We start from the raw sequence: 26,560 nt of genomic DNA, 5'->3' as shown, positions 1-26,560 counted from the left end.
TAATCAGGCACCTGGAGCTTCGCGAAAAGAGAAGAGCCCAGAGTGAAAAAGGGATAGCCAGCGTACACAGATGGCACCACGAGAGCACATTTGGTCCAACTCCAAAGGAAGCTTCAAGGGAAAAGCTGGGGCAGTAGCTTAACTTGGCAGCCAAAGGCAGAGAGCGCGCAGTAAGTAAAGGATAATTAGCGCCAAGAATGTTTTCTTTCGCGCCGCCGCTGCCGGCGAGATTCGCATCGCGTGTCCTTTATCCTGGCAACGGGGTAAGTCCGGGTCGTACTTTTCCGAGGGCTGCAATAATGGCTTGATTAAATAGAGCCACTGTGCAGCGTTCCGTAAACAGAATCGTGGATGAGATTCGCGTGTTGAGTGGTTCTTATTGGAATTGTCTACTTTTGATTTGAGCAGCAGGATTTTATAATATTATGCGTCTTAATTCCTGAAGCTTTTCCTCTCACAGCGCGGGCTAATTAAGATGCGCTTTATGAATTCATGGAAGCGTCGAGAAACTTCATTTTCCAAATTATAATGTTAGTCTTTAATCAAACTAAAAGCTCGCTCTCCTGCTACATCTAGTAATAAGGGGACATAATCACGTTAATAAGCTTAGAAATCGTCTTTGCAAATTGCGTTATGCGCTAAAATTACAAGCGCCGCAGATGCTCGCGCAAAGCCCTGCTATCTCGTGTGCATACGCGTATTTTTCTATCTATACCCACGTGACGATTCAATGCGATGCGTCGCTTAATTTTCTCGTTAAAAATTTTAAAGCGTTCTCTCTCTATAGGCAGACCAACAATCGTTTGCATGCAAAGCTCGTGACGTCTATCAGCGGGATAAATTAATTCCCCGGGATAAACAAGACAATCTGAGCCTAAATCTACCTGCACTCGTGAAGGAGATTATGCGCACGGCCTTATCTATGTGGACTATCGCGCTCTGTGTGCAGTCTCGTTCTACATTTTATTCGTTCCTCTATCTTGTGTATAGTCGCGAGAAATTGCCGGCTTTGCAATTTTGAACGTAATTTACTTCCGCGTGTAAAGAGAAAACCCGATCGGCGGCGGATCAAAGAAAAATTTGAAAAACCATATACGAATATATTCTTGTCAAAACTCTGGCATCGTTGAATCTTACATACGCCGCTGAACGTTCAACGGTCTGCGCTATCCCGAAGCTCCGCCGACAGCCGCGCGCTCTCTCTCTCTCTCTCTCTCTCTCTCTCTCTCTCTCTCTCTCTCTCTCTCTCTCTCTCTCTCTCTCTCTCTCTCTCTCTCTCTCTCTCTCTCTCTCTCTCTCTCTCTCTCTCTATCTATCTATCTATCTATCTATCTATCTATCTATCTATCTATCTATCTATCTATCTTCTGAGGCCTCGGCAAATCCTTATATCCGTTTTCCATAATTTAAGTAACGCGTGGCGCCAGCCCAGGAAATTCCCTTGATATTGGCCGTTTTAGAAATCTCCGAGCCGTTAGAGTGTGTAAAGCGACCCGGATTTGGGAGGAGGCTTATTCCCCGCGCAGAGACGACTACAGTCTGCTTTTCGACTGTTTCATTGGAATGTTACAAAAGGTACGATAAAGTGCGAATTTGGAAGGTGACCCGAGTCGTATACCGTTGTGAAATCGGGAAGAGTCTCGATTTTTACGTAAGTTCTAGGATGTTTGATATTATATGGACAGTATCCGAAATATACTCCGACGACTGGACCATATCAATCCAGATTTAGCGCGACAAGCTGCATACACGTGAAACGAGTGTGTATTCGTACAGGTCCTCGCGATTTGTACGCACCCGCGGAATAATCTGTGCAATCTGTGCATTATACAGTGCGACGAAATTGATCAAAATCCGCGTTTTCATTCGGCTGACCCGAATAGCCACACGCGTTTCTAGGATATACATAACACACGCGCATAGTCCATCAGGATGAGTCGAGAGCGCGTTATATGAAAAATCCATAAGCTCACGTTGCCGCACGGGAGACACGCCTCTGATTACGAAAGTAATTAGAGTCGGTTACGCGACGAGTCGATCTTCCGATCGGCGCCGCGAGCGCCCGGGTAAAGGAAGGCTCGTAACGTTATATAGGCGAGACGAGACGAGAAAAAAAACGTAAACTTCCGAGAGAATTTGCATACAGCCGGCCGTGTCCATTAAGAATTTAAATGGCACGTGGAACGACGGCGACGGGTCGTATATTTTATATGACTCCTATATAGTGCGGCGATTGTATATAGCCACACACGAGATCGAAAGGAATTCTTGCGTACATTGGCCCACTGGCGATTTTTTTTTACAGGAGCTCTAGGCGAAGAACGTTACACGCGTCAGGCCTTTGTTCAGCGTTCTTTTAGTTTTATACGGATTGTATAGTATCGATCGTTTTCGATCTCTGTGAATCTGTGTTATGTATAGGTGACCCTGCACATTTACGGAGCATAAATGAATCAACTAATTCAATTAAAGCAGACACACGTCCCATCCTCCCCGCGGCTCTCGAAACTCCGCGCGAAAAGGAAGAGCCGAACGCCGCTAGCGTGTGAGCTTATGAAATTCCGCGCGCGTCCTCACAAGTCATCGTCATCCTCGGCCGCCGCCGGCATTTCTCTCTTCCCGGCGCTGAATCCGGAGAGGATCTACTTATTCCGGATTACGCCGCTCGCGCGTCACTTACGTAAGCCTCTTTTCCCTCTCTCCTACTGGTTTTATAGCAGTAGTTGTAGTGGAAGTACAGAATAGAGAGAAGACGCGACGGCGGCCGAAGATCGGCGAGAAAGTTACTCGGGCCGCGCGATTACGACGACTCTGTGCCCGACGAGCACACGGCTTTATGGCCGCGGCGACGAGCTCTGCCTTACATATTGGGTTATTGGGTGGTCCGATCGAGCAGCTTTATTTTTCGCGTTTTGTCTCGGAATCAAGACTGAGATTTATGCGAGTTTTTATATCCGCGTGTGGCTATATATAGGAAGGATGAGGAAAATTGAGAAATTCTATCGAAAGACGGCATCTCGGATTGAATGATTTTTCGAGTAGGCCTGATAAGAGAGACGCAAAGAAGCTCTCGAAACCGATGATCCGATATCGACCGTCCACTCGTGTGCCGACGACGACGGATGACAGAAGAAAGACAAACTCAGAATCTCCCCGTTCTGATTCATTCTGAATATGTGACAAACTCATCGCCCGAAAAACCTTGAAATAAAGAAAAAGAACAAAAAAAGAAAGGACGTCCATAATCGCGATAATATGGCCTGGCAGAGATAATGTTTAGATGCATAGGCAGCATCGTCGTCCTATTTTTATCGCCGCGCACTCGCGCTGTTGAATCAGTTTTCCCGCGCGCTTGTGCATATAATAACGAGGTGGCGCACGGGAGCGAAAAAAAGAGAAGAGAGAAAAAATCGCCAAGCGGGCAACCTACATCATCATCATCATCGTCGTCCCCCTTTTGAGAGAAACGGAGTGGCGTCGACTCTAAAGACGCTCTATACGTTACTTCGCCGCGAAGAGCGTGAGCTGCGTGAGAGCGAGGGACGTTTTCTTCTCTTAAGACACCACCACAAAAGTTCCTCTCCTGAGAAAGAAGGAAAGAGAGATGGAAGTCGAAGCTTTTCGCGCCATGCAAGAGGACTGTTCAACAGTTTCTATTATACTCGCGTTTTTTTCGCTTTTTGAGACGGCTGTTTTGTTTCGCGGAATATATTGTTGCGATTTTAGCTGCAGGGGTTTTTGTTTCGGCAAGAAACTTTTTAAACTTTTGCACGTGTATTGCAGACAGCGTTGATTTTCGAAAATTTAAATTCGAGCTGGCAAAAGCTGAAACGTATTTTTTTGAAAAAAAAAACTGACATCAAAAACAGCGAGTGCGCACAAGGTGCACGCGATTAGCACTCGAGCGTCGAGAATAGTCTCGCTCGGTGGCGCGCGATATTGTAACGGTTCTCGCGGGAGCGCGCGCGTAATGATGATGGCGAGGCGGTCGAGGACCAATTTTTGCCCTGGCGTTTACGTCAAAAGTAAAAGGAACAGCTGAGTGCACGAGCAAGATGCGCTACGCGACTTATCGGCCTCCGGCACCTACGGTGTATTTTTGTGTATACACGTGCTCTACTCTATCGTAGGCTTTTATTTTCTTTTCATTGCACTTTAAAGTCGTAATGGTCCTGTTGACCAGCCGCGATGTTTTTATTTGGATGAATTACACTTGTTAATTACTTAGCATCAATTTGATTCGATCAATGAATTTTAATTGAACCAATTAAATTACAGTATCACTATACTCCGATATAAGATTATTTCAATAATCAAATTAAATATAACTTAGATTTTAATAAATATGTTTTTACTTCAAACAAATGTTTAATTATTCCTGAAAACTCACCAATGACAGTAACTAAATATTCTTTTTGAACGAAACATTTAATTGAATTGAACAATTTTTGGGGTATTATGCAAGTTGTATCAAACTTTTATTTAATTGAATCCATTGCATTATTTTCAATGAAATTGATTCAATTGATTTTATAATTTTCTTTTTCCAGTGTAAATCATGCGTCGTTGCGTCTGCGTATAAATAGCACACGAGGTTAACGAATCCTGTTATCGGAATTATTTAATTTAGTTTTATACCCGCGAAACTTCACTGTTCATCTGTCACGCTACAACTTCCCCGAGCAGCACTGATGCAGGCTTGAATAGAAATAGTACATTACGATACGTGTGACTTAAATGGTTCTTTTTTACACGGCGCAGTTAGCACCCGAGCGTAGTGAGGGCGCTAAGCGCCGTGTAAAACTTAACCATTTAAGTTAAGAGTATATCGTATACAATTTTATAGCACAGACTGCTAAAGTCCGCAAGTCTCGCCTATTCGTGACTAAAGTAGTCCTTATTTGCACCGTGAGGTTAGCGCACGAGCGTAGCGAGTGTGATAAACGCGGTGCAAAAAAGGACTACTTTAGTCATAGATAGGCGTGACTTAACAGCGGATTTTAGCCACACTGTGCTATAAAGTTTTATAAGTCTTAAAAGAAAGAAAAGAAAATGTGGAGCAAAAAATCATCTATATCCTCTCTATTTCAAATCCCAAAAAATACAACAGCCCGAGTAAGTCCAAGAAGCAGTCATTCAATACACTAACATGCGGCTGTATTATACCCGTTCGATTACCTGCGCAAGCTCCCGCGCAGTTAGTCACCCTCGGCTGCTGCGTGCCACGCGATAATTATCGCCCTCTGGGCGGTCACCGCGACCACGGACACGTGCACCTTAATACACTGCGTCTGCACGTAGGTACACACATAGGCGTTTTGCACACTCGTGTGCATTATAGCGTACGCGATACGCCGGCAGATATCGCGCGAAATTGTGTATCCAAAGCTTTGCCGGTCTGCACTTCTACTATGGGGTATACGATTGAAATGCGAGATAACCTGAGATAGAGAGACTACTCTCTAATGGTGTACCGTTACTATTTTTCGAGGGATATCTCGGGGATTCACTCTCGTTATATTTCGAGTCTTATTGAGATTCGTTGCCGACGCGAGAATAGCAAAGGCACAATCATTATATCGGTACATCTCTATTCTGGCGCGTGTTTAGTGCTTATTAAAGCTCGACTTCCGGGGCGCGGTCTTTTAGATATTGATTTTGCCTCGAGTTCTTCGGCCTTTTTTCCCTCTTTCCTCATCGGCTACCAAGCTCACGCTGTGTGTGCTCTGCTCCGCTCGACGAGACGCTCTGGAGGGATTACCAGCCGTCCATAGACCTGCTCCGCGATAAAAATAAAACAAGACGAGCCACTCCGCGGGCTGCATTCCGCAATCGAAATTTCGCGGCGGTCAGGAGACTTGGAAAACAGCTAGCTAGCGGGATTTTCCCGAGGAAGTTGCATCGAGATGTTACACGATTTCGCCACCTGAGACATTTGGTTATTGCGCACGAAGAGAGCTTTTAGCATCGATATTTATTCACGTGTGCAATGCTTTAATGAAAAATGCATAGCAGCTTGCAACTAGGCGAGGGGAAAGATTAATCCGAAGTGAAGCAATCAAGAGATTTATGCAGCGATCAAGCTGACGTTTTAAATATTCTATTAAAAAGACGCCGCGCGAGCTCTATTATACGGAGTGAACAATACGACGACATTTTTTTTAGAGAAAGTCGGCATTCCCGAGAAGATTGAGGAATTTCGTGTCTTTTCTGCATGCGCAATGAAATTTTGAAAGTATAATTTATATCGACGTGCGCGCTCGCCTATATTACTACATTGCTCATCTCATCATAGTAGCGGAGAAGCATTACTCTCGGATATTCCCGTTCGAGATTTTCGTGTCACGAACTACAGTCGTTTAAAAGTTTCAAAGGCTTTCGACCCTAGCGCGAACTTTCTTTTTAAAGATGTGACACTATATCCAGTCTCTCTCTCTCTCTCTCTCTCTCTCTCTCTCTCTCTCTCTCTCTCTCTCTCTTTCTCGTCGGGGAGGAGACAATACAGGCGACTCGTAATGACGCTTAAGGAGTGACGCAACGCCCATGAGCATGATTCCTCCCGAAAAAAATACAAATTCTTTATATCTGTCTTTGTTACGAAAGAGTCTATTATTCAGTTTGGCTGGATTCCATTTTTAAGTTCTTCGCGAAGCTTTATCTTCATAACAATTGAAAAAAAAATCAAGCCAACCTTGAACGATAGCTAAATCCAGACAACCAATTAGTCCCGCCCATGTGACCGGCGAACATAACCTCAATTCGCACGCAGACCGACTCTCCGAATCTCTTTCGGGAAACCATAATCCACGCCGGCAACGCAGAAGGCACAGTTGTTGCGGAAACGCAGAAAGTCGTTTTCTCTCTCTCCCACTCGCGCGCATTCCCTCACGTACCGCGTATATACAGTGAAGTATGTATACGGATCCGTTCAACTGTGGGATTTATATAAAGAAGCGATGATCTGGCGAATGCCTTCCCACGTTTGCTGATAGATGGAGATACATGGCTTATCAATTTATCAGAAATAAGTGCGATATCGATCTATAGCCGAAGACACGATTCTTTCGGCACAAGATTTTCGCAATTTATGTACTTTTGTGCAATTTAAATTTGCGTCTGCTGCATACATGATACTCCGATTGATAGTTGAGCTATGAGCATAACGATTTTTTTTAGGATATTAACTCATGCGAAAAATACCCAGAGAATCGAAGCAGATAGCTTATCATGACTCACTCGAGACGCCTTTTTAAATTCCACTGGAGACTGACAGACAATCTACTCATTCTGATCTACATTTATGATGTCACAAGTTCAGGAAAGCACAAGCTATTTATTTGCAGATTCGATCGGATTGGATCCTGTTGAGATAAAGAGTTTTGTTGTATGTACCAAAACAAACAAAAACTTCGAACTTTTCCAAGCATCATACTCTGCACGTCATTCTATAAGTTTGAAAAATATGTAATTACAGCTCTGAAGTACGCACTCGCCGCATAATCACCTCGCCAGTTATCTTAATCGACATGAATTTTATTTTCCGCGACGGCTAATACCGTCAAAACAATGTTCTGGAACGCGAAGTTTTTACTTCTCTAGCCAAGAGTTGAAACGGCATAAAAATACCGAAAGATCTTTCGCCTGTCTAAAAACGATTGATTTTCATTCCAGTTCACGCGCTGGAGCTATCAGCACGTGTGTGGCACGGTCTCTTATACAACGATTACGACTTCCTATTTTAAGCTTGATGGCTACGATTTGCCAGTCAAATTTCCGATCGCGGTGGTCGACGTCTTCGATGAGAATCGACGCCAATTATGTATTCAGGTATTTCGGAATTCGGAATTATAAGACAAGTGTGTCAATGGCAGCTTATGTAATACCGACGTAAGAACGATGTTGCCGTTAATTGAAATTTCACGCGATTATTATTCGCCAGCGATCGTGATTCTCATTTTAATAATGTAACGTGGCTTTCCTCCTATGAGCAATTACTGTCAGGCTTTTTTATACCTATTGTCTTACTCGCGGAAAATTGTAATAAGTCGCTGTTAAAAAAATTCTTTCAACTGGAATTGAAGCATTTATTAAAGTTGGCACATACTGATAATATTTATATTAATTCAGACAGAATTGACGGTTAAGGAATTTTGCAAAGCAACATTTTGAACAAAATTTTGAACGTCTGACATCAAGGAAAACACGATAATTTTGTTTTCGTAAAAATAGAGTACACTCGCCTCGTCAAAACAACAACAAACTACGGAGCAATTCTACGGCCACAAGGCAAGGGATTAGATCAACCGATGGTCGGGTAAAAAAGCCGCTCTAACCGCTCCGTGCTCGCGCGCGAGCGCGGATGAGAGAAAGTGTCGTCGTCCGTATCTTGGGAGAAGCGGAAGCGCGATAGCGAGCGAGGTAGATCTAGAGGTGGTAATGTGAGGCAACGAGAGTTGCCTACCTATTATTCACTCTGCAAAACGAGAGTTACGACTGTTTTTCTTAATGTTTATGCTGCCGTTCTTGCGCATCGATTTTGTTAGTGCGGCTGTACTCTGCACAAACGAGTATCCGATAGAGTACGTATTCTTTGTTGCAGCTGTATAACGATTGAAAAAAAAAAGCTAAATGCGTCATTTCCAACGGCGACGAAAAAAGGGTATATTTACTGCAAAATAGTACATTTTCGCTGATTTATACCCTGGTGAAAACCGTTAAAAAGTTAAGTTTAGTTGACCATTATTATCAAATTTGAATGTAAAAAATAAAGCAAAATGTTGCTAATATTTTAGTGATGCGTGTCTATTATACCAACACATTATTATTTTTAAGTTAAAAATTGTTTTTTCCTTTTTTTCTTACATTAAAACGTTTGCATGTTTTGTTATAAATATTTGGATTTTTCACGATTGCAAGATATTTTTCTATAATTTCTGAATTTTAACAGTCATTTGACAAATTTCAAGCAAATGTTCTGTTTTATCTTGAGTGAATGTGTATATCTATGCATTTATAATGTTTAAACTCTTATTTATTTAAATTGTCAACCACAACTTAGCTAAGTGGCCCAAAACTTAGCTTATTAACCGTTAATGTTTCTACCAGGGTATCGAAGAGAATTTTACGCAGATGTGTCTCGGCACAGTTTGGTCTCTTTTGTTTCATTCCATTGCTGACGTACGAGCGAACTGATGAATCTATAGTTTTTCTGAACGCAGAGAGTTTTCGAGCGCAGCGAAGGTGAATGGTTTTTTCGAATCAATCGTTATTTCGAGCCGCGGAGAACATGGTTTATCGTGTCATGCAGTCCATCGAAGTACCTTGTTGATAATGCATTGGAAATGAATAACGTGTTTCAACGGACTTTTAACGAAATACGACTTTTTATAACGATATTGGGTTATGCACGTATAATTTTGTCAGTGCTAAATTTATCATTTTAGAACGAAAAAAATATTAAAAGCAAATTTCAAAGCTTCATCTTTCAACCCAACACCTCCTCGAGTTCTTTTCGCCCCCGTAACTCAAGCCTAGACACAGTGTGCTTACCGCTGCGTAACTTTGTAATTAATTTAAAAAGAGAGCCAAGGAACGAAGAGAAAAATCCCAAGCACCTTCACACAATGAATTAAGAAGAGGCAAGTGTTGAGGGCGCGCGGCACATGGTGGCAGTTAATGCAACAAGGTTTCCTCGCTCCTGTTGCTCCCTACTTTTCCTCTAAATTAAGCATATAGGGGATTCGACATGCACCGGCGAGAAAGAGAAGGGCTGCGGCGCTTTTTGGATTATTGACGGACCCGTATGACCATTGTTCAAAGAAGCCTGAGAGACAACTTGTGAAACATCGAAAACATCGCCGACAATGCGTGTTAATTGATCATTGGGCATATTAATTGATGACACTGAGTAATTGTCCTGATAAATAGAAGTTTATCGGGACAATTTATGCGGAATGTATAGCTCGTATACCGCGAACGGAATAGATAAGATTCTAAAAAATGCGTCCTTATCAGAAAACGCGCGGGGCATTAGAATAATTGCGAGAGTCCGCGCACGAGGTAAATATTTTCCTGGCGAATTCAACCGCCCGTACGTATATCCATGTATTTTAATCGATTCATTTTTATCACCTGTAACATTTAGATTTGACAGTAAGAAAAAATTATTCCTCGAGTCAACTTAGTATACTTACATACCGCAGAAACGCACACGCAGACACGCGAGCGCGGAACACTCCTCTCCTCTCAAAACACGCACCATCACACCCACACAGTGACGAAACGGCGCCGTTCCCCGGGCTTTTAGCATTATCAGAGCTGCGAAAAAGACAGCGGGTCTCTTTACTCGCTGTCTTTTTCGCGCGTATGATGTGTGCGCGATGCGTCTGGCGTAAAAGGCGCTTACGCATCGCACAGTACCTATATATGTATAGAAAGAGGAAGAGAGAGAGAGAGAGAGAGAGAGAGAGAGAGAGAGAGAGAGAGAGAGAGAGAGAGAGGGACAACTCTGAAAGGGGCTGTACGTAATAACGCGAGGACGGATCGTAACACATATACACACGCACGGTCCGAAGCTGCTATGCGTATATGTGTCGGCCGCCGGGAATCGATCCGTCCTTCTCGGGAGTCGCGCGCGCTTCGGCGTCCTAACCTATACGAGTGCCGACGAGCGGCTGGTGCTATTCTTTTTTCCCTCAGGCTTGGATTTTATCAGTCGGGAGACGCGAGCTCGTCTTTCGCTACGTCCGATCTTCGCGTTTACGCTCGTTTCTACGGCTTTCGTCGACATTTTCATTCATGATGATGCGCACGGAGCCTTGAGACGTTCGCTCGCGCTCTCGCGAGCCATATCCCGCGCGAATGAACTCTATTTTCGTCCACCTCGAAAAACTCGCCGCGGAATCGTCTATTTTCGCTGCGTGCACGCGAATTCCCCGCGCGAAGCCTCCGCGCACTCATACCGACAACGAGTTATGCTTTTGTGCACCATCAGCAGCTATATACTTAGGAGTCTCATCGGCACATAACGTTATTTCGGCTGTACACGCACACGCGTCAGCGGCGTACGAACGGCTTTAAGTAATACATTATTATGGCTGTGTACACGGCGCAACGGTAGTGTATACATATACAATTATACAAACACTCACACAGACACACACGACATCGCAGGAATCTTGAACCAATCCACTCGCACTCACACGACGGGCTCTATATATAGCAACGAAAGTAACATAGCCATCGCACGTATATGCATCGGAGTCCAGGACGAGTCGCGCAGCTTCGTTCCGGATTCCGCGCCATAACCTCAAAGGTTCGCGAAAACTCGCGATGCCCGGAGGAGCCGCACTTTGTACGCCGAAGGATCATATGGACGTGGGGTAGCGCAACGAAGAAGCGCCGTCGAAACGATCTCGAGTCCTCGCGCGGAAGAGTCGCGAAAGGGGGACAGTCGCGCGGCGAGATATATGAGGGGGCACGAGGAGACTACACCCACCTGCTCGTTCTCGTTCGGGTTCCGCTCGTTCCAGACTCTCTCCTCCTAACCTCCTCTCCTGGCAGTGGTCAGCTCTGGGCCGTGTCTCTTTCTGTCCGGGATGTACTGTCACCTGAGCGATCGCATAAATGCGATTGTACGCGGAGCTCTGCGTTGTCTACGTCGCACGTGAACCGCAAGCGTCGAGGAGTCGAGTAAGCTAGCCCTGCCAGGCACTAGCTCGCGTCGTCTGCTATGCTCCTAGTCTCTCTTCTCGCGGATTGCTCGCGTGCACGAGGAAGCTGCTCTCCCGCTGCTACTTCCGCACCGGCAGCAGAGCCAGTTGTCGCAAATGCAGTCGGAAGCGCTTCTCCTCTTGTATACACGCGCACGTTTCCTTGGAGTCCAGCGCTGCTGGATGCTCAATGGCCAGAGTGCAGGGAGAGAGAGAGAGAGAGAGAGAGAGAGAGAGAGAGAGAGAGAGAGAACCCTTCGATCGCCGGGGGAATGAGGAATTGCGTGCGCGTCGACGCGTTGCTTCCGCCGTTGTAAGTGTATCCTCACTGAGTGTATTATGTAGTCGCGAGTGTGCGTGAGTGTGTCTATCTCCCTCGCCGCCAACAACGACGACGACGACGACGACGTGTTCCTCGTGAATCGCGCACTTGATAGGTAATGCGATGAAAAGTTCACTACTGTATACTCTGTGTATGTATATATAGGTGAGACAGAGGCGAGTCGTCGCTGAGCGCCGGCCGATGATGCCGTGTGATGTTAGTCCTGCACGCGGTCGCGCTCGACTGGCGGTCCCCGCCTTTTAGCGCGGCAGTCTATTCGCCCGATTTTCGTGCCGCCGCCGCTAGAGTCTCCTCGTCGCTGCTGCTGCTTGCTTGCTCGCTCGCGCCGCCGATGTATGGGAAGGAGAGGTTGCGCGCCGCCGCTGTACAGTCTGCCATATCCCCACTCGCCGAGTCGCCCCACCGGACTTTGAGGTTAAGGCGCGCGCTCACCGTTGCCGAAGCTGCCGAGAGAGCTGTTGCTTTTAACAGAGGATTCCAATGAGGTACTTACTTTTAAATTAAGTATGTGGTGATTTGCGTAAGATTTTTCGTGGTTGTTTTGGTCATTTCTGTTGAATGATCGATAGTTGATACACGTTACGAGTAACTGAGGTTAGGTAAAGGATTTGTTTTTGTTTGCGCTTCGGCGATTCGATTGTTTTGATGGAAATTCTTAAACAGCAGGCCGGTGTATAAAAAAAGAAGCCAAAGCCGATGGATTGGATAAAGTAACGCTTTCTGAATCCTTCTTCTTTTGTTACAGGTTTGTGACTGCACTTTTAGCATCTATAAATCTATAAACAATACGATAAGTCTGAATGTAGGATGCACCGGCATGTCGTACGTCCACGTCAATCACAGCAAATTAGGTAGGATTACTTATTCACTGTTTGATCGGACGTATAGGTGCATCGTTATTTTATTAATAGCCAGCGATTGACTCGCATGAGGAAGCTTCCTACTTCCCCTCCAATTATAATCTTTCAATTTGCAGCAATGAATTCAGCAAACGAGCTCAAAACACCCCAAACGCTTGAAATTCAAAGGTATAATCCAGGCACACCTCGCGATGGCAAAGCGCGACAATCGTAAACGCAGCATAACAATTCAATCCGCCCCACCGCCTCAGCCTCGCTCTTTCTCTCTGTCCTTCCTGCACCGACGAAGCATCTCGTGCAATTTCCATCCCGCTTCCTCCCGCATAGGCCGACGGGGATCTCTTCTTGGACTCGTCTCGTCTCCCCTCTTTCTTACCACTATAGACATATATTAAATGAGCTCCGTCGGCTAAACAGACGAACGCCGGGACTTTCTGAATTTTGCACGCGTTAAGATGACGCAAATTTCGGGAGTCTTAATCATTCAGGCTTATCGAGTGCGTGTGCGCGCGCGCTCGAGGGTTTAACGAACGGACTATATGAACTGAGCTGATAGGGGTGCGGAATGTGCAAATATTTGTTTTTATCCAAAGATAAAAAAGAGAGCCGCACGTTTCCGCGCGATTGCTGCTAATATATCAGCTGGATGCTTGACGCAGACGCGGACGTGTTGCAATTCTTATACAAATTTGGTCAAGGAATTGTCGTTCTTATAGACGTATAGGTATACCTTTATACGTATACTCTTCGAATGTGATGCATGCAGAAATTCAAACGGAGCATATACACCAGTGTGACATTGCCTCTGCAATGTCAAACGACGCTGCCGAGGAATTTTGAGTATCCACGTGCGAGACTGTCGCTCACGATCTGTCTTCATTAAAGTCTCATACGCGTTCCTTTTTTTTTTTAATCAAAAACTTGATCGTCCGTTGGCTATTACATTATACTAACAATGGATATCCGCGAATCTTACTGTGCTTAGCTCGAGAGGGAGAAAAATAAAGGCTATGAATGTACCTAACAATCACTGACATCGTTGACCAGGTGACATCCGTGTCGTATAATTTGCCTCTATCATCTTCGCAAAAGCCAAGGATGACATAGATACAGGAGATCACATCGGGGCTAGTCCTCAAGCTTCACACACGCACCTGCCATAACCGCACATCGACTGAGCGAGAGGGAGGAGGGCAATGACTGTACGTCGTCGGGATTCAAAGGCGAGACTGCGTCGACGGGCATAAAAGGCCTGTGCATGTGCGTGTATATTGCATACCTATAGGTTGTGCTCCCCCCTCCACCCGTCGACGAGGGGGATCGTTATTGTTGAAAAAAAGTCGACAAGGTGAACTTCGAATTTAGACTCATGCGCGCACGTGCACTAAGTAGTTTACATAGTTTTACGCACGTTATCGCTTGCGGATTGCAAGGTCGGTGACTTTTTCCTCTATTTTATTTATACATATTCGAGTGTATCGCTAAACCATTAAAGAGTTATCTTCAAAAATATAGTTTTCGATGCCATTGAAAGGGGTAATATTGCACATACGGAGGCATCCGATAACTTTTGGTTATTTCGTATGCGTAGCATTCGGCCGTCGCTACATACCGGTTTGATCTTCAAGTCCATGTGCTGCTATTATGGGCGTATATGAATTTTTTAAGGTTCCTCGTGATCGTCGAGGAATACGCACATCGGTTGGCGATAGTGATATCACATTCGCCATTTAACGCCGATGGATGTGGATAATACATCATTATACTTGCGAAATTTTTTCCTACGACGTCCGCCACCACAAAAAATAATGATGAAATTATACTTTGGACTTTGAGCTTTGTGATTAGCTGTAGTCTAGGCGCTGAGCACTTTTCGTCGGACTTGAAGGCCAGTAGATCACCAAGGTATTTTCTATGTATTTTTGCCTCCTGAACACGGATTTCGAGGGTGGAATGCCCAAAAGTGGTCAGGTAATTTGTTATTAACAAATTAATTGTTAATATTTAACAAAATTATGTTATTTCCCAAAAACTTTAACCTAAAAACAGTTTTCTAGATTCTTTACATGATTCTAAATCAAAAATGTTCTTATAAGATTTTTCGAAAAAGGCTTTGTTTTTGAGTGAAAGAGTACTAAAATCCGGTCAAAATCGTGATTTTTTCTCAATTTTATCAAACTTTTCGATTTAGAATCATATAAAGAATCTAAAAAAATGTTTCCTGGTTCGAAATAATATAATTTTGTTAAATATTAACAATTAATTTGTTAATAACAAATTACCTGGCCACTTTTGGGAATTCCAACCTCGATATTCGTGTTCAGGAGGCAAAAATACATAGAAAAAACCTTGGTGATCTACTGGCCATTCAAGTCCGACGAAAAGTGCTCAGCGCCTAGACTATACTGCGTGTATACTTGTAGGATTAGTTCTTACTTTTTGGCGTGGCGGCAGTTACGTTGAAAAACTGAAAAGTTTCTGTTGGTTGGTGAAAATTCATGATCGCTTTTATTTTTGTTTTGTCGTTTGCTCGTGTGTTCTAAGTACATACACTGGCTGATAAAAGGCTCTTATCGTATATTTCAGAATTTAATACGCATCGATTATTCAAGCAGTTATTAAAACGAGGTGCTCACAGAATAAATTATTCCCAAAAAGTGTTCACAAGCAAATTTTCGAAAATCAGCGAATCCTTCCACCAAACGAACAGATGAAAAGCAACTCTCTCAACAGAAAAAGCCTCTAATTTGAACTTACAAGTGCATCGGCAAATGTAACGTCAAAGCGCTCCCGAACGGCCTTCTCCAAACTGGCAGCAACGTCAGCCATATCACACGCGCGTGCGCGCGCGCACACACACACTGTCCGAAGTTCAACATTGAGAAAATGATGAACCCACTCTGTTAATAATGCACTTGTTTACCCGAATGAGCACTCGCGAAGCGCTAGTAGAAGAATTTGCAGCGTTCGCAAATTACCATTTTTTGCCCACGTTGACGTTCACGCGCTGCGAAATTTAATTTCCCGAAAAGAGACTGCAGAATGTTTTCGCGCAAGTCGTGAATTTTTCTGCGGATCCTAATTTTCGGACGGATAACTATTGACTTTTTCACGTGATTTTACTGCGATGCGACGCTTTAGGCGTGCGGGAGAGCTAGTTGATTTGTACTTTTGTTAATTGCATACGCGTGGATGTGGTACAAGATGAAAGTAATTGATTTTCACGAGAGAGTTCGACTATTATAAATGTATATTTATGTGGGGCACGAAATAAAGAACACAGGGCCATCAAACGTGTTTATTACTGGAACCTATTGAGAACCGGTCTCTATTATCGTATCATACACAGAAAAAGAATAGCAATTTCTTTTTCAATAAAAACTTTTGATAAAGCAGATGATTGTGATTACGTATAGGTATACATGTATAGGTACTCCGAAAACTGCCCAATCGCTGCTAGAACCTTCGCGTTACGCCTTATTCCAAGTGCACGTGCACCGAATCTCCCAACTGTAAACACTATGTACACGGCAGCGAGAAAAATCTCGCCGTTAACACGGTCCCTGAGCTGTAGTTTATCCCGGACAGGCTATGTAGCAGGCGTTCGGTGAAATCGCTCGATTATTCATTGCGTCACGCGGTATGCGTGTTACGTGAATTATCTGGCGACTCTTCGTGCCTCCAGTTGCCGCCGCTCTCCCAACTTCTCTCTCTCTCTCTCTCTCTCTCTCTCTCTCTCTCTCTCTCTCTCCTCTCTCTCTCTCTCTCTCTCTCCTCTCTCTCTCTCTCTCTCTCTCTCTCTCTCTCCTCTCTCTCTCTCTCTCTCTCTCTCTCTCTCCTCTCTCCTCTCTCCTCTCTCTCCTCTCTCTCTCTCTCTCCTCTCTCTCTCCCATACTGGCGGGAGCTGCAGTGGCTTACCACTGCCGGACGCAGGAAGTATTTCACTGCTTGTTTCTTACGAAAAATGTTTAACACTGCCGTATCATCATACGTACTGGCCTACTTCGACTTTCGCGTAGCACTCCGGCCTGTTAGGGGGGAGGTGACACCTCTGGATATCCCTACTTTCGTGACGGAGACGCTGAGGAACTCGTTTCATATCATGTAGTTGAAGTTTGCAACGTTTTTACCAACGAAAAAGTTTTTGTAAGATAATCACTTATTAACTATTGCTAATTGTTGATTGGCCTCAAGAAAGGTTAAAAATGAATTTTGGGTATGATCCTCGAAGAGGAACAAGATTTAGAGGGCGCTGCCGAAATCCAAGCCCAAAAACGATAGATTTCGCAATTTCGCATCTAAGTCCTCGGATCACAAGGAGATTGCTCACTTTGTTACAACGGATTATTGTTTCTGAAGTTATAATCAATAAATACAGCAAGTTTGGTCTAGATCAAAGGTGGGGAACCCTGTCAGGAGGGGGGGGGGCGCTAAGGGTCAAAATTGCACTTTTCGGCCTTTTTCGGAATTTTTCTACTAAGTGCCCGACTCGCAAGGGGATAGCTTGTTCTTGCGAGTCGGGTATTTACTCGAAAAAGTCCGAAAAAGTGCGCATTTGACGCCTTCTGGCGCCCTCCAGACAGGGTTCCCCACCTTTGATCTTGACCAAACTTGCTGTGGTTATTTATTTTAATGCCAGGAACAATAATCCGTTGTAAAAAAGTGAGCAATCCCTTTGCGAGTCGGGTACTTAGTCGAAAAAGTCCGAAAATGGCCGAAAAGTGCGATTTTGACCCTTTTTAGCGCCCCCCAGACAGGGTTCCCCACCTTTGATCTTGACCAAACTTGCTGTATTTATTGATTATAACTCCAGAAACAATAATCCGTTGTTAAAAAGTGAGCAATCTCCTTGTGATCCGAGGACTTAGATGCGAAATTGCGAAATCTATCGTTTTTGGGCTTGGATTTCGGCAGCGCCCTCTAAATCTTGTTCCTCTTTGAGGATCATACCCAAAATTCATTTTTAACCTTTTTTGAGGCCAATCAACAATTACCAATAGTTAAAAAGTGATTAAATTATAAAAATTTTTTCGTCTGTAGAAACGTTGCAAACTTCAACTACATTTCATATTAGCGCCTCATTCCTATGGAACAACCTGCCATCACACCTCCGTAACACTACATCCATCGCAGTATTCAAGATGCTAGCTAAAGATTACTTTTTCGAACTCGAAAACGCATAAACACATAAACATCATGTACACAGTCACGCACACGCACACACTTTATCACTCTCGCTTAACCCATCTTCACCTCAGTATACTTTCACACTACACACCTACTAAAACAGATACCTCAAACTTATTATTTTTGTACTTTTACTACTCTGCTGTACTTATTGAATCGTACAACATAATGTACGCAAATAAAAATTAATTAATCTAATCTAATTTAATCTCTCTCTCTCTCTCTCTCTCTCTCTCTCTCTCTCTCTCTCTCTCTCTCTCTCTTCCTCTCTCTCTCTCTCTCTCTCTCTCTTCCTCTCTCTCTCTCTCTCTCTCTCTCTCTCTCTCTCTATATATATATATATATATATCTTCCTATATTATATAGTCATTTTGGCAAGACTCCCCCCCACCAGCCCTCCACCCCCCCCCACCACCCCTCCACCACCCCCCACCTTGGCCCCCCCACCAAAACACGTAAAATTCTTTCATTTTTCTGTTATTTTCGAAAATCTCAAAAACCCCCCCACCACCCCCCATCGCCCCCCACCACCCCCCATCGCCCCCCCACCAAATAACATGACTGCTCTCTGCGTTATCGGGCTTGAGACCGTCATACTTTCACAACGCTATTGCGTAGTAAAATAAGGCCGCATTAACAGTCCAATTAAATACAAATTTATAACATATTATGATTAAATAGATTTAAATTGGATAATATTAAATAGAATTAAGGTTTAGGTTAAGGTAAGAAGTATCAGTTCCAAGAGAACCAGATATTGAAGATCTCTAATTTTATTTAAGTTATAAGATTAAAGTTAATTATTAATAACGTGTAAATAAGTTAGGGAATAATTGAGTTCAAAGAACTCAAAGAACCATCAGAAAGTATAATCATTATAGATGATTCACTGATTGAATAAACAACAAAATGGACGAGATAAGCGAGATCAAAGACCTCGATGAATTTTCAGGTAATATGAGTAGTCAGACAGAACTAGAGAGACAGAATAAAGAGACAGTTTTCCAAATAATTTAATTTTCAGGATCACCTCACGTCTCCCAATGGCGCGCAACTCGAAAAGTCTATCATTTTATAGATGCCTTTTGCGGCACAAAGATTTAAACATTAAGAACATTAAAAAAAATTAAAATTAATTTTAAAAAAAGTATATATATAAATTCAAATGATGAATTTCAAGCGTCAGAAAACTTCAAAAACTAGCTAAAACTATTTTAAATGCCATTAATAGTAGAAGTTCAATGTTAAACAATACTTTTACTTCCAGTAACAGGTTTTCTTATACAATAAGATCGATCATTTTCAACCATCCAGAACATAATTATCAGTTCATGAAAATAAAATTTTGAAGATAAAATCACACAGAAACTACAATAGGGGGTTGGCGAGCGAAGCGAGCAGGGGGGCGGAGCCCCACTAGTATATATATATATATATATATATATATATAGGTGCTTTTTCGACTGTGTTGTCGAGAGACTGGAAATACTTAATATCGATGAGTTTTGACATTGCAGTTGTCATTAATTATGTAAAGTTTTCCTCTTCTAATATACACTCTACTTATTCCTTGACGCCGGGACGCACTATAATGGCTGCGATAATAGACTGCGCTGCACTGTACGTGCTATATATATATATATATATATATATATATATATATATATAAACTGTTTTCAGAAAAATTCAAGGTTCCAACGAAGAACTGCTGCATATATCTTGATTACAAAACGATGATAATCCATTTCCAAAATGACGTAATCCATGCGAACGTATCCTCCCGACGGCGATTTCTAGGTCAATAAGCCGTCTTCCCGGTAAAGCAGGCTGACCGATTTCTGACGCATTCCTATGCTGTCGTATATTATACCAACCTTTCGTCGATCTTCTCTGTAATTATAAATGATGCACGTGTGTGTATAAGTACGCATACACCTGCTGTCGACGCTGGAGTCCACGCATAAGTATACACGTAATAAAGACTCGACGAAAGCGTCGATTCATTCATGTACCGGGAAATGTATTAGCCCCAGTATATTAATGCGATGAATTCGAGTTAGGCGTTAGATCAAACTTTTCCGCGCGCGCGTGTAAATTAAAGTGTACAGTGTCACAGACGCACACGTCTGCAACGCGAGCAGCGAAGACGAGTCAGCGATAAGAGTCCGCCGAGCCGTACTACGATGCATAGCGTCCGAATGCATCGTAGACGTTAGCTCAGTGGTTAGAGCACAGGCCTCTGGCTCTCGGATCCGCGAGTTCGAGTCCCGTCGTCTACTTTTTCGCTTTCGACTCTGTCTCCTCTCCGTTTGTAACAACAGGTATAATTATCGGCTTCGGTATACACACCAGAGTGCGTTTTCCCATCGATACAAACACATATACGATCGGCCCAATTAATCGCATTGTTTTATTCGATTCGAAGTCAGAGTGCAGCGCGACTGTTGCATCGTCGGCTTTTTCTCAAAGTCATGCTCATATAGGCCCCCCCCCCCTGGGCTTTCGCAACCAGCCGTGCGATCATCGCAGCTCCTTTGCTCGTATACTCATGCGTGTGTGCGTCTGTTATTTTCACCGTAGAATGAAATTTGAAAGTGGTTCTTCTGCCGCGCCGTCGATTGTAGCTTCCTTCGTTTGCGTCACACGCGCACACACCGTTAATTTGTTTGTTATCTCTCGCGCAAGTACGTGTACGTGCGCTGCTTCTCTGCGTCGTATTGTTAAAAGTTGACTGCGCAAGTTCAAAAGTTGCATTGAGGTATATATTTTTCTTTGGGGACCGGTTAATATAATTCTTGCAGGAGCTGGTTAATTATATGGTGTTTTTGAATTTATTGAAATTGCAGGTGTGATCTATTGTACAATGGATGGCGTTCTACTTGCTAATTCGCTGACTGTCTTGTTGCTCGAGGATTAAATTCTTAGAGTTTTCTGTTTGCTTTGAGTTGAAGCGTCGATTGCTGCAATTTGCCATTTTCACATCAGTATGAAATGCTTATTAGGAGCTAACTTGTTTTGTCCGACAATCTCAAACTTTTTCGAGAATCCTGGAGAACTTTCGAGATTCGCGATTCTTGAGGGTGACGAGATTTTGTTCTCAGTACCTTGCACAGCCTTAGGAGGTAGTGCAGTAGTATTCGGTTCGGCGCAGTGAGATGTTTACTACACCTACTACCTTCTGTAATTGGACGAGACGATATCGACGTACACCTTAATTAACTACCGGAGCGAACCAAAGCAAAAAAATTCGATAATAAAAAGAACATCGCTCGCTCAACGACCTCGAAGCATGCATCTCTAATCGACGAAGAACAAATATAGGGCATCGGACTACTTCACCTTTTTTCCACGCGTCGGTATAGGCACGTGATTTCACATCCTGTGGAATAAGCCTAGCCGAAAACGACGCGGACCTTGCTTAACAACGTCACGGAAAGCTCGAGCGCAAGCGCTGTCTCCGTAAATTAGGCGTCGTTATATACCGATTCAATGTTTCACCGGGGCGCCAGGTCTGGCAATGGAAATTATGTGCGCACGGGGTTTAACGATATCAATATAATAGCGTTACGCCAGGTATTTTCCAGTCTTCCAACATTTTTCCAGATTTTCCCCGTATACAATACGCAAGAGATGATTCATTCACCATCCGTAGACGTGGAAACGGTTTCGGTGCTCGCGAATTAATTTACATACCCACGGTGTAAGTAACCAATTGATCTCGGAGAGATCATCGACAACCCATTATTTATCGGTACGAAACAATCTTCGATATCCACGCAAGGATGACGCAAATGACTGTCGATTATCCGAGGAAACGAGGATCAGCGCGAAAATTGAGACGCATGTGCTTCTGGATACTCCCCGATTTACGGTTTGTTATTTTCCGATTGATAATACGCTCCGTGGCATCGTGTACGTAATTACCGCGCCGGCAGCCCATAGAGGCACATCATATACATACGCGCTCTCTCGAGCTAATTGCATAATTTGCGTAATACGCGATAACTAATTCACTCGCGAAGATAATGGGGTAATTTAGGACGTGACGCACACCTATGTGTTTTTCTGGATTTCCACCGATTGACACGTAAAAACGCATACGTATACATATATAGATACACGATACTCCGGCATATATACTATACTGACAGGTATCGAGTCGCGCGGGATATATTAATAACGAGATTGGACACGAGCTGCCGGCGAGAGGTCAGTCTTATCTCTATTACTCGAGCTACATAATACGCTTACGTAAAGGAGTTTACAAAGTATGAGAGAGTATAATTTTATCGAAGACGCACTTTTTGCGGATGATTCCATTGCGAGCCGTCGATTACAGTTGGCTTTTTGCGTGCATTAAACCGTGTTGGTTCGATGATGCGTTCCTTTTGCGATGCTATAGTGCGTGTGTGGAGAGGGGGGGGGGGTGAAGACGATTAATAGATTCGACCTTCTGGTATTTTCATTACTTTTATGTGCGGAAACATTTATTGCTCTTCATTATTTTCATTGCATAATTGGCATTTATTTATAATTGCCATTAATTGCTGAGAGAACTCATTATAGAAATATCGTATATATACGAAATGGAGATTTAAACGAGATGGAATTTCAGCGCGAGCATCTAAAGCATCCAATTATTTTATCATTCAGTTATGCTGCGATTCTTTAATTATCCATCGCGAGAATTTCCCAGTTAGCGCGTATATAATTGCATTGTATAAGTAAATAATTTTACAACATTTATGCACTGCGAGCACAGTAACATTGTCAATATGATCTGTCGTACTAGGTCATAGGCTTGACAGGCTCTTTTCTTTTGAGCCGCGTACAGTACAGACGAGAGCTGCTTCCGCACGTTCGAGATGTCACAATATTTCTCGAGACCGGTGTTTTATCGCTCGTCGACGAAAAAGTCTCCCAAACTCGTTAAAATGAAGAATTGCATAGGACTCACGGTTGACTATAAGTATATTATAATTCATAGCCTCGCATCGTTATCATTTGGATTTTAACCAAATACACATGCGTCCAGATACATTTGTTAATTTTTTATCGAACGCAATGATTCTACACTAATATTTCCTCCGAGACGAAGTATATATACGACCAGATTGCCAATCGACTGCTCGACCGCCCATGACAAGATCCCACTCTCCATCGCCGAAAAACCTGCACAATCATCATCACCCCACATCATGCATCCGCTCAAAAATCGTCCGAGCCAATCTCACCTGATGCATACCTCAACGTTCTCGTACAGACATCGACGCACACACACACATTCGTACATATCCCCGAACGAGACACTCTATGCTCTCGCGCAATCGTCAAAGAAAGGCGCGGGCAGGAGAGAGAGAGAGAAAAAGAAAGAGCCGGAATCCGCGTAACCGGGTATAACAGCCTTGCCGGGAGGTTATGCAAGTCATCTCGAGCCAACCTCGCAGGCAGATAGATATATACCGCGCTGTGTGTGTGTGTGTGTGTGTGCAGGTATGCGAGTTAAGTGAGAGTGAGACGGAGGGACATTAAACGGCGGTCAGCGAAAGCGATCCTACTTGTTTTTGAATGGCTGCCTATATGCCGCGACGCCGTCTCTCTCTCTCTCTCTCTCTCTCTCTCTCTCTCTCTCTCTCTCTCTCTCTCTCTCTCTCCGCGCGCGCGCGCGCGCTGTACATTATTGCAGCTTGATGAGGTGGAACAGGTGGAACCTCGGGGATTCCCGTCATTTCGTCTCGTGGATAGTCTGGAAGGTTCGATTTTCCTCGCAGCCGTCGTGCCGTTTTTCCATAAAAACGATCCAGTATATAGCTATACGTATCCTCGATGTACATGCGCACGCGTACATCCTTTTGCGCTCAAGTACCGAGTGGAAAAAGTACAGTATGCGTCGCGACAAAGAAGTCCAGAGGTCATTCGACTTTTTGCCTTCTGTCGAGGAATCTTTCAACGTGACGTCAACGTTCGGGTTTATCGCCAAAAACCTGATGCTGCTGCTGCTGCTCGAAAAAATCTCGAAATTTTCCTAATTCATTAGAGCTTATCTCCGCGGCACTTAACGACTCTTTAATGTTTCCATCGCTCCGCGGCTTTTCTCGAAAAAGCCCCTAAAGTGCCGATGATATTTTGTCGCGGTGACGTATACAAGCTCTGAGAGAGGATAATGCAAACAGAAGGAGAGCAAAGCAAACGTCGAGTTATGGGTGTATCAATCTCATTTGAATCTCGAGCGTCGTTTATACGGCAGTTCACGTCGATTATCTCATCGTTGGCTCTCGGAACTGCTGCGGAAGATCAGAATCCGCGGCTTGCGCGTTTCCTCGAAGCTGCCTGTCTCTGTTTACCCCCGCGGTATACGTATATATAGTGGAGCCTGAAATTGACACAGCCGCAGAGGACGTTTTCTCGAATATGCAGCTCTGCGTCAGACGCACTGCGCCTTTCGGAGAGATCCGTTGTGTGTATTTTTTTTCTGCGCTGCAGTTGAAGCACACTTATGCAAGAGAGAATGAGCTAAGCGCGATGTGCGTTTTAAAACGTCGCTGCGATCATATACGTTGGCTGATAGGGTTTGTTTTTGGTGAGCATCAACGAAGAATTGATGATTTTTTATTAAAATAAAAAAAGGACAGCTATAAGTGCTACTGTCTTATCGAATAACGAAACTCGAGAAAAATTAATGTTGACATATTGATCATCAAAGCCTTGAACTAGTCAAACTTATCGTGTGCAAAATTGTCACTGTGTTTCTAAACATCCTAATGTAATATGATAACAAACGACTAGTTTTTCTCATTGTTATTGCTATCGCCGATTGCATAAACTCGTCCACAATCAAGCCGAATTTCTTCTGTTTTTCCTGCTGGAATATCGCGCCGTTATCGGGTCTAGACACATAGCGGTACCGCAGACTTTCGGCAATCGGTTCTCGGCTGCGCCGCTGGTTGTTGGTCAATCGTGACTAGATGAATTTCGATGACAGTTGATTCGGTAGAGGTTTGGCCAGTCATTGCTGCGAATTTTCCAGAAGAAATCGTTGGGTATATAACCTTTAATCCTTTTACAGTTTTATTAGACGCAGAGAGTTTATTGAAAACCTTAAACGTGACAAAATTTGCGAATCGAATAATTTACGACGCATATTTTTTATTGGCATTCTAAAAGCGCCTTCACTTATCCTGTTAACGCTATACCTACATAATATCTAATTGAATCATTTGCATTCGCTATCTACCCGCGGAGTAAACACACTGGGATCGATGCTTTATTGATTTTCAGGCGCAAAAGACGCGTCGGAAAATTTTTCTCCACGTGGAATTAATTTCAAGCCTTCGATTGCCGGGAACTATACGATTCTAATATGTTCCAACCGGCAAAAAAGAACAAAACGCCTGTCTGCATTAGCATAAATCCTTAGAATGACGCCGTCCGAACGAAATAACGAATTTTATCATATCGCGTACCGTGAGTTCAACGCTCACCAAGAAAGAGAGAGAGAGAGAGAGAGAGAGAGAGAGAGAGAGAGAGAGAGAGAGAGAGAGAGACAGAGAGACGACTTGCGTCAATCACCCACTAATGACTACTGTTTTGGTATACGTAATTGTGTTGTACGTCAGTGAGCTGGCAAAATTTTGCCATAAACGCTGCGGTGATTGTAAACAAGTCCGCGAGGTGGAAATGAGCGAACCCGCGATGGAAAAATGGAGCTGTAGCGGTGAAATTCTAAATCTTTATGATTTATGCATAATAGGAATAGGCTTCAGTCCAAGAAGGTCGAGTCAATTTTCATTGGCGTCACAACAGAAGTAGTAGATCGGATTGATAGTTTCAGCTCAAAACACGCATCAATCTGTTCTGCCTCTATTATGAGTTCACAATTTTTATTCATCCAGGAAGTCGAACGATCGGCGCTTTATTACGGAAGCCCAGCTCGCTCAATAAAGTTGTTCCAAGCACTTAACACACACATAGGCATAGCCGGCGCATTAAATGCAAAAAGGAATTCCCAGTACTGATCCATAATCCGCACTCTCGCGAATGATTTTATTGGCCAAATCGGAAAAATTAGCGAATCGTTTCATAAGCGGGCGATAAAAACGATCGAAAATATGACGCGCGGGTTCATTACGGCAGCTTTCAATGATAATCCGATCGCACAATCGCTCGTGTTATGCGCGACTTTTGCATTGTTTCGTTCGACATGAATGAACTTGAAAAGGTTTCGTTTGCATATGTCCCACAATAGCCTTCTCGCAGCGCGTCAAAACAGTCGGAAAGTTTTGTCGAGGCTGCTACGATTGTTTTTGGCATTACAATAAGTAGATCAAAGCATAATAAACGTCACGGCATCTCTAAACCAGCAGCTGATGTAATTTATCGAATCCTGTACAGGTAGAATATATCCCGTGTGCGGAGCTTCGAAGATGAGAAATAGTTTGGCAATTCCGTACGCGCACGCG

General features: G+C 43.6%; 1 protein-coding gene and 1 long non-coding RNA gene across 4 annotated transcripts in view; one reads left to right on the top strand and one right to left on the bottom strand.

Annotated features, from left to right (window-relative positions):
• The window catches only part of LOC100115239 (elongation of very long chain fatty acids protein AAEL008004), a 31,727-nt gene extending 19,219 nt beyond the window's left edge, over nucleotides 1-12,508 (bottom strand). Inside the window, exon 1 of one of the 2 annotated variants that reach the window (XM_001599967.6) lies at nucleotides 11,498-12,508. The gene's annotated coding sequence lies outside the window, so the exon portion shown is untranslated. Of the gene's footprint in view, nucleotides 1-10,193; nucleotides 10,218-11,497 lie in introns of those variants that run through there. The other variant, XM_016983208.2, reaches the window with a different exon arrangement.
• A 2,616-nt stretch (nucleotides 12,509-15,124) lies between these two features.
• Nucleotides 15,125-16,207, top strand: LOC116416650. 2 transcript variants are annotated; one of them, XR_004226987.2, is made up of 2 exons: nucleotides 15,125-15,398; nucleotides 15,501-16,207. It is a non-coding gene; the product is annotated as an uncharacterized LOC116416650 (long non-coding RNA). The 2 variants fall into 2 exon arrangements; XR_004226988.2 differs by having other exon boundaries at nucleotides 15,481-16,207.
• The last annotated feature ends 10,353 nt before the right edge of the window (nucleotides 16,208-26,560 follow it).

This window comes from Nasonia vitripennis, chromosome 1 (assembly GCF_009193385.2).
Source record: "Nasonia vitripennis strain AsymCx chromosome 1, Nvit_psr_1.1, whole genome shotgun sequence".
Taxonomy (NCBI): domain Eukaryota; kingdom Metazoa; phylum Arthropoda; class Insecta; order Hymenoptera; family Pteromalidae; genus Nasonia; species Nasonia vitripennis.
The sequence above is the reverse complement of the archived record's forward strand: the minus strand, read 5'-3'. Positions and strand labels throughout refer to the sequence as shown.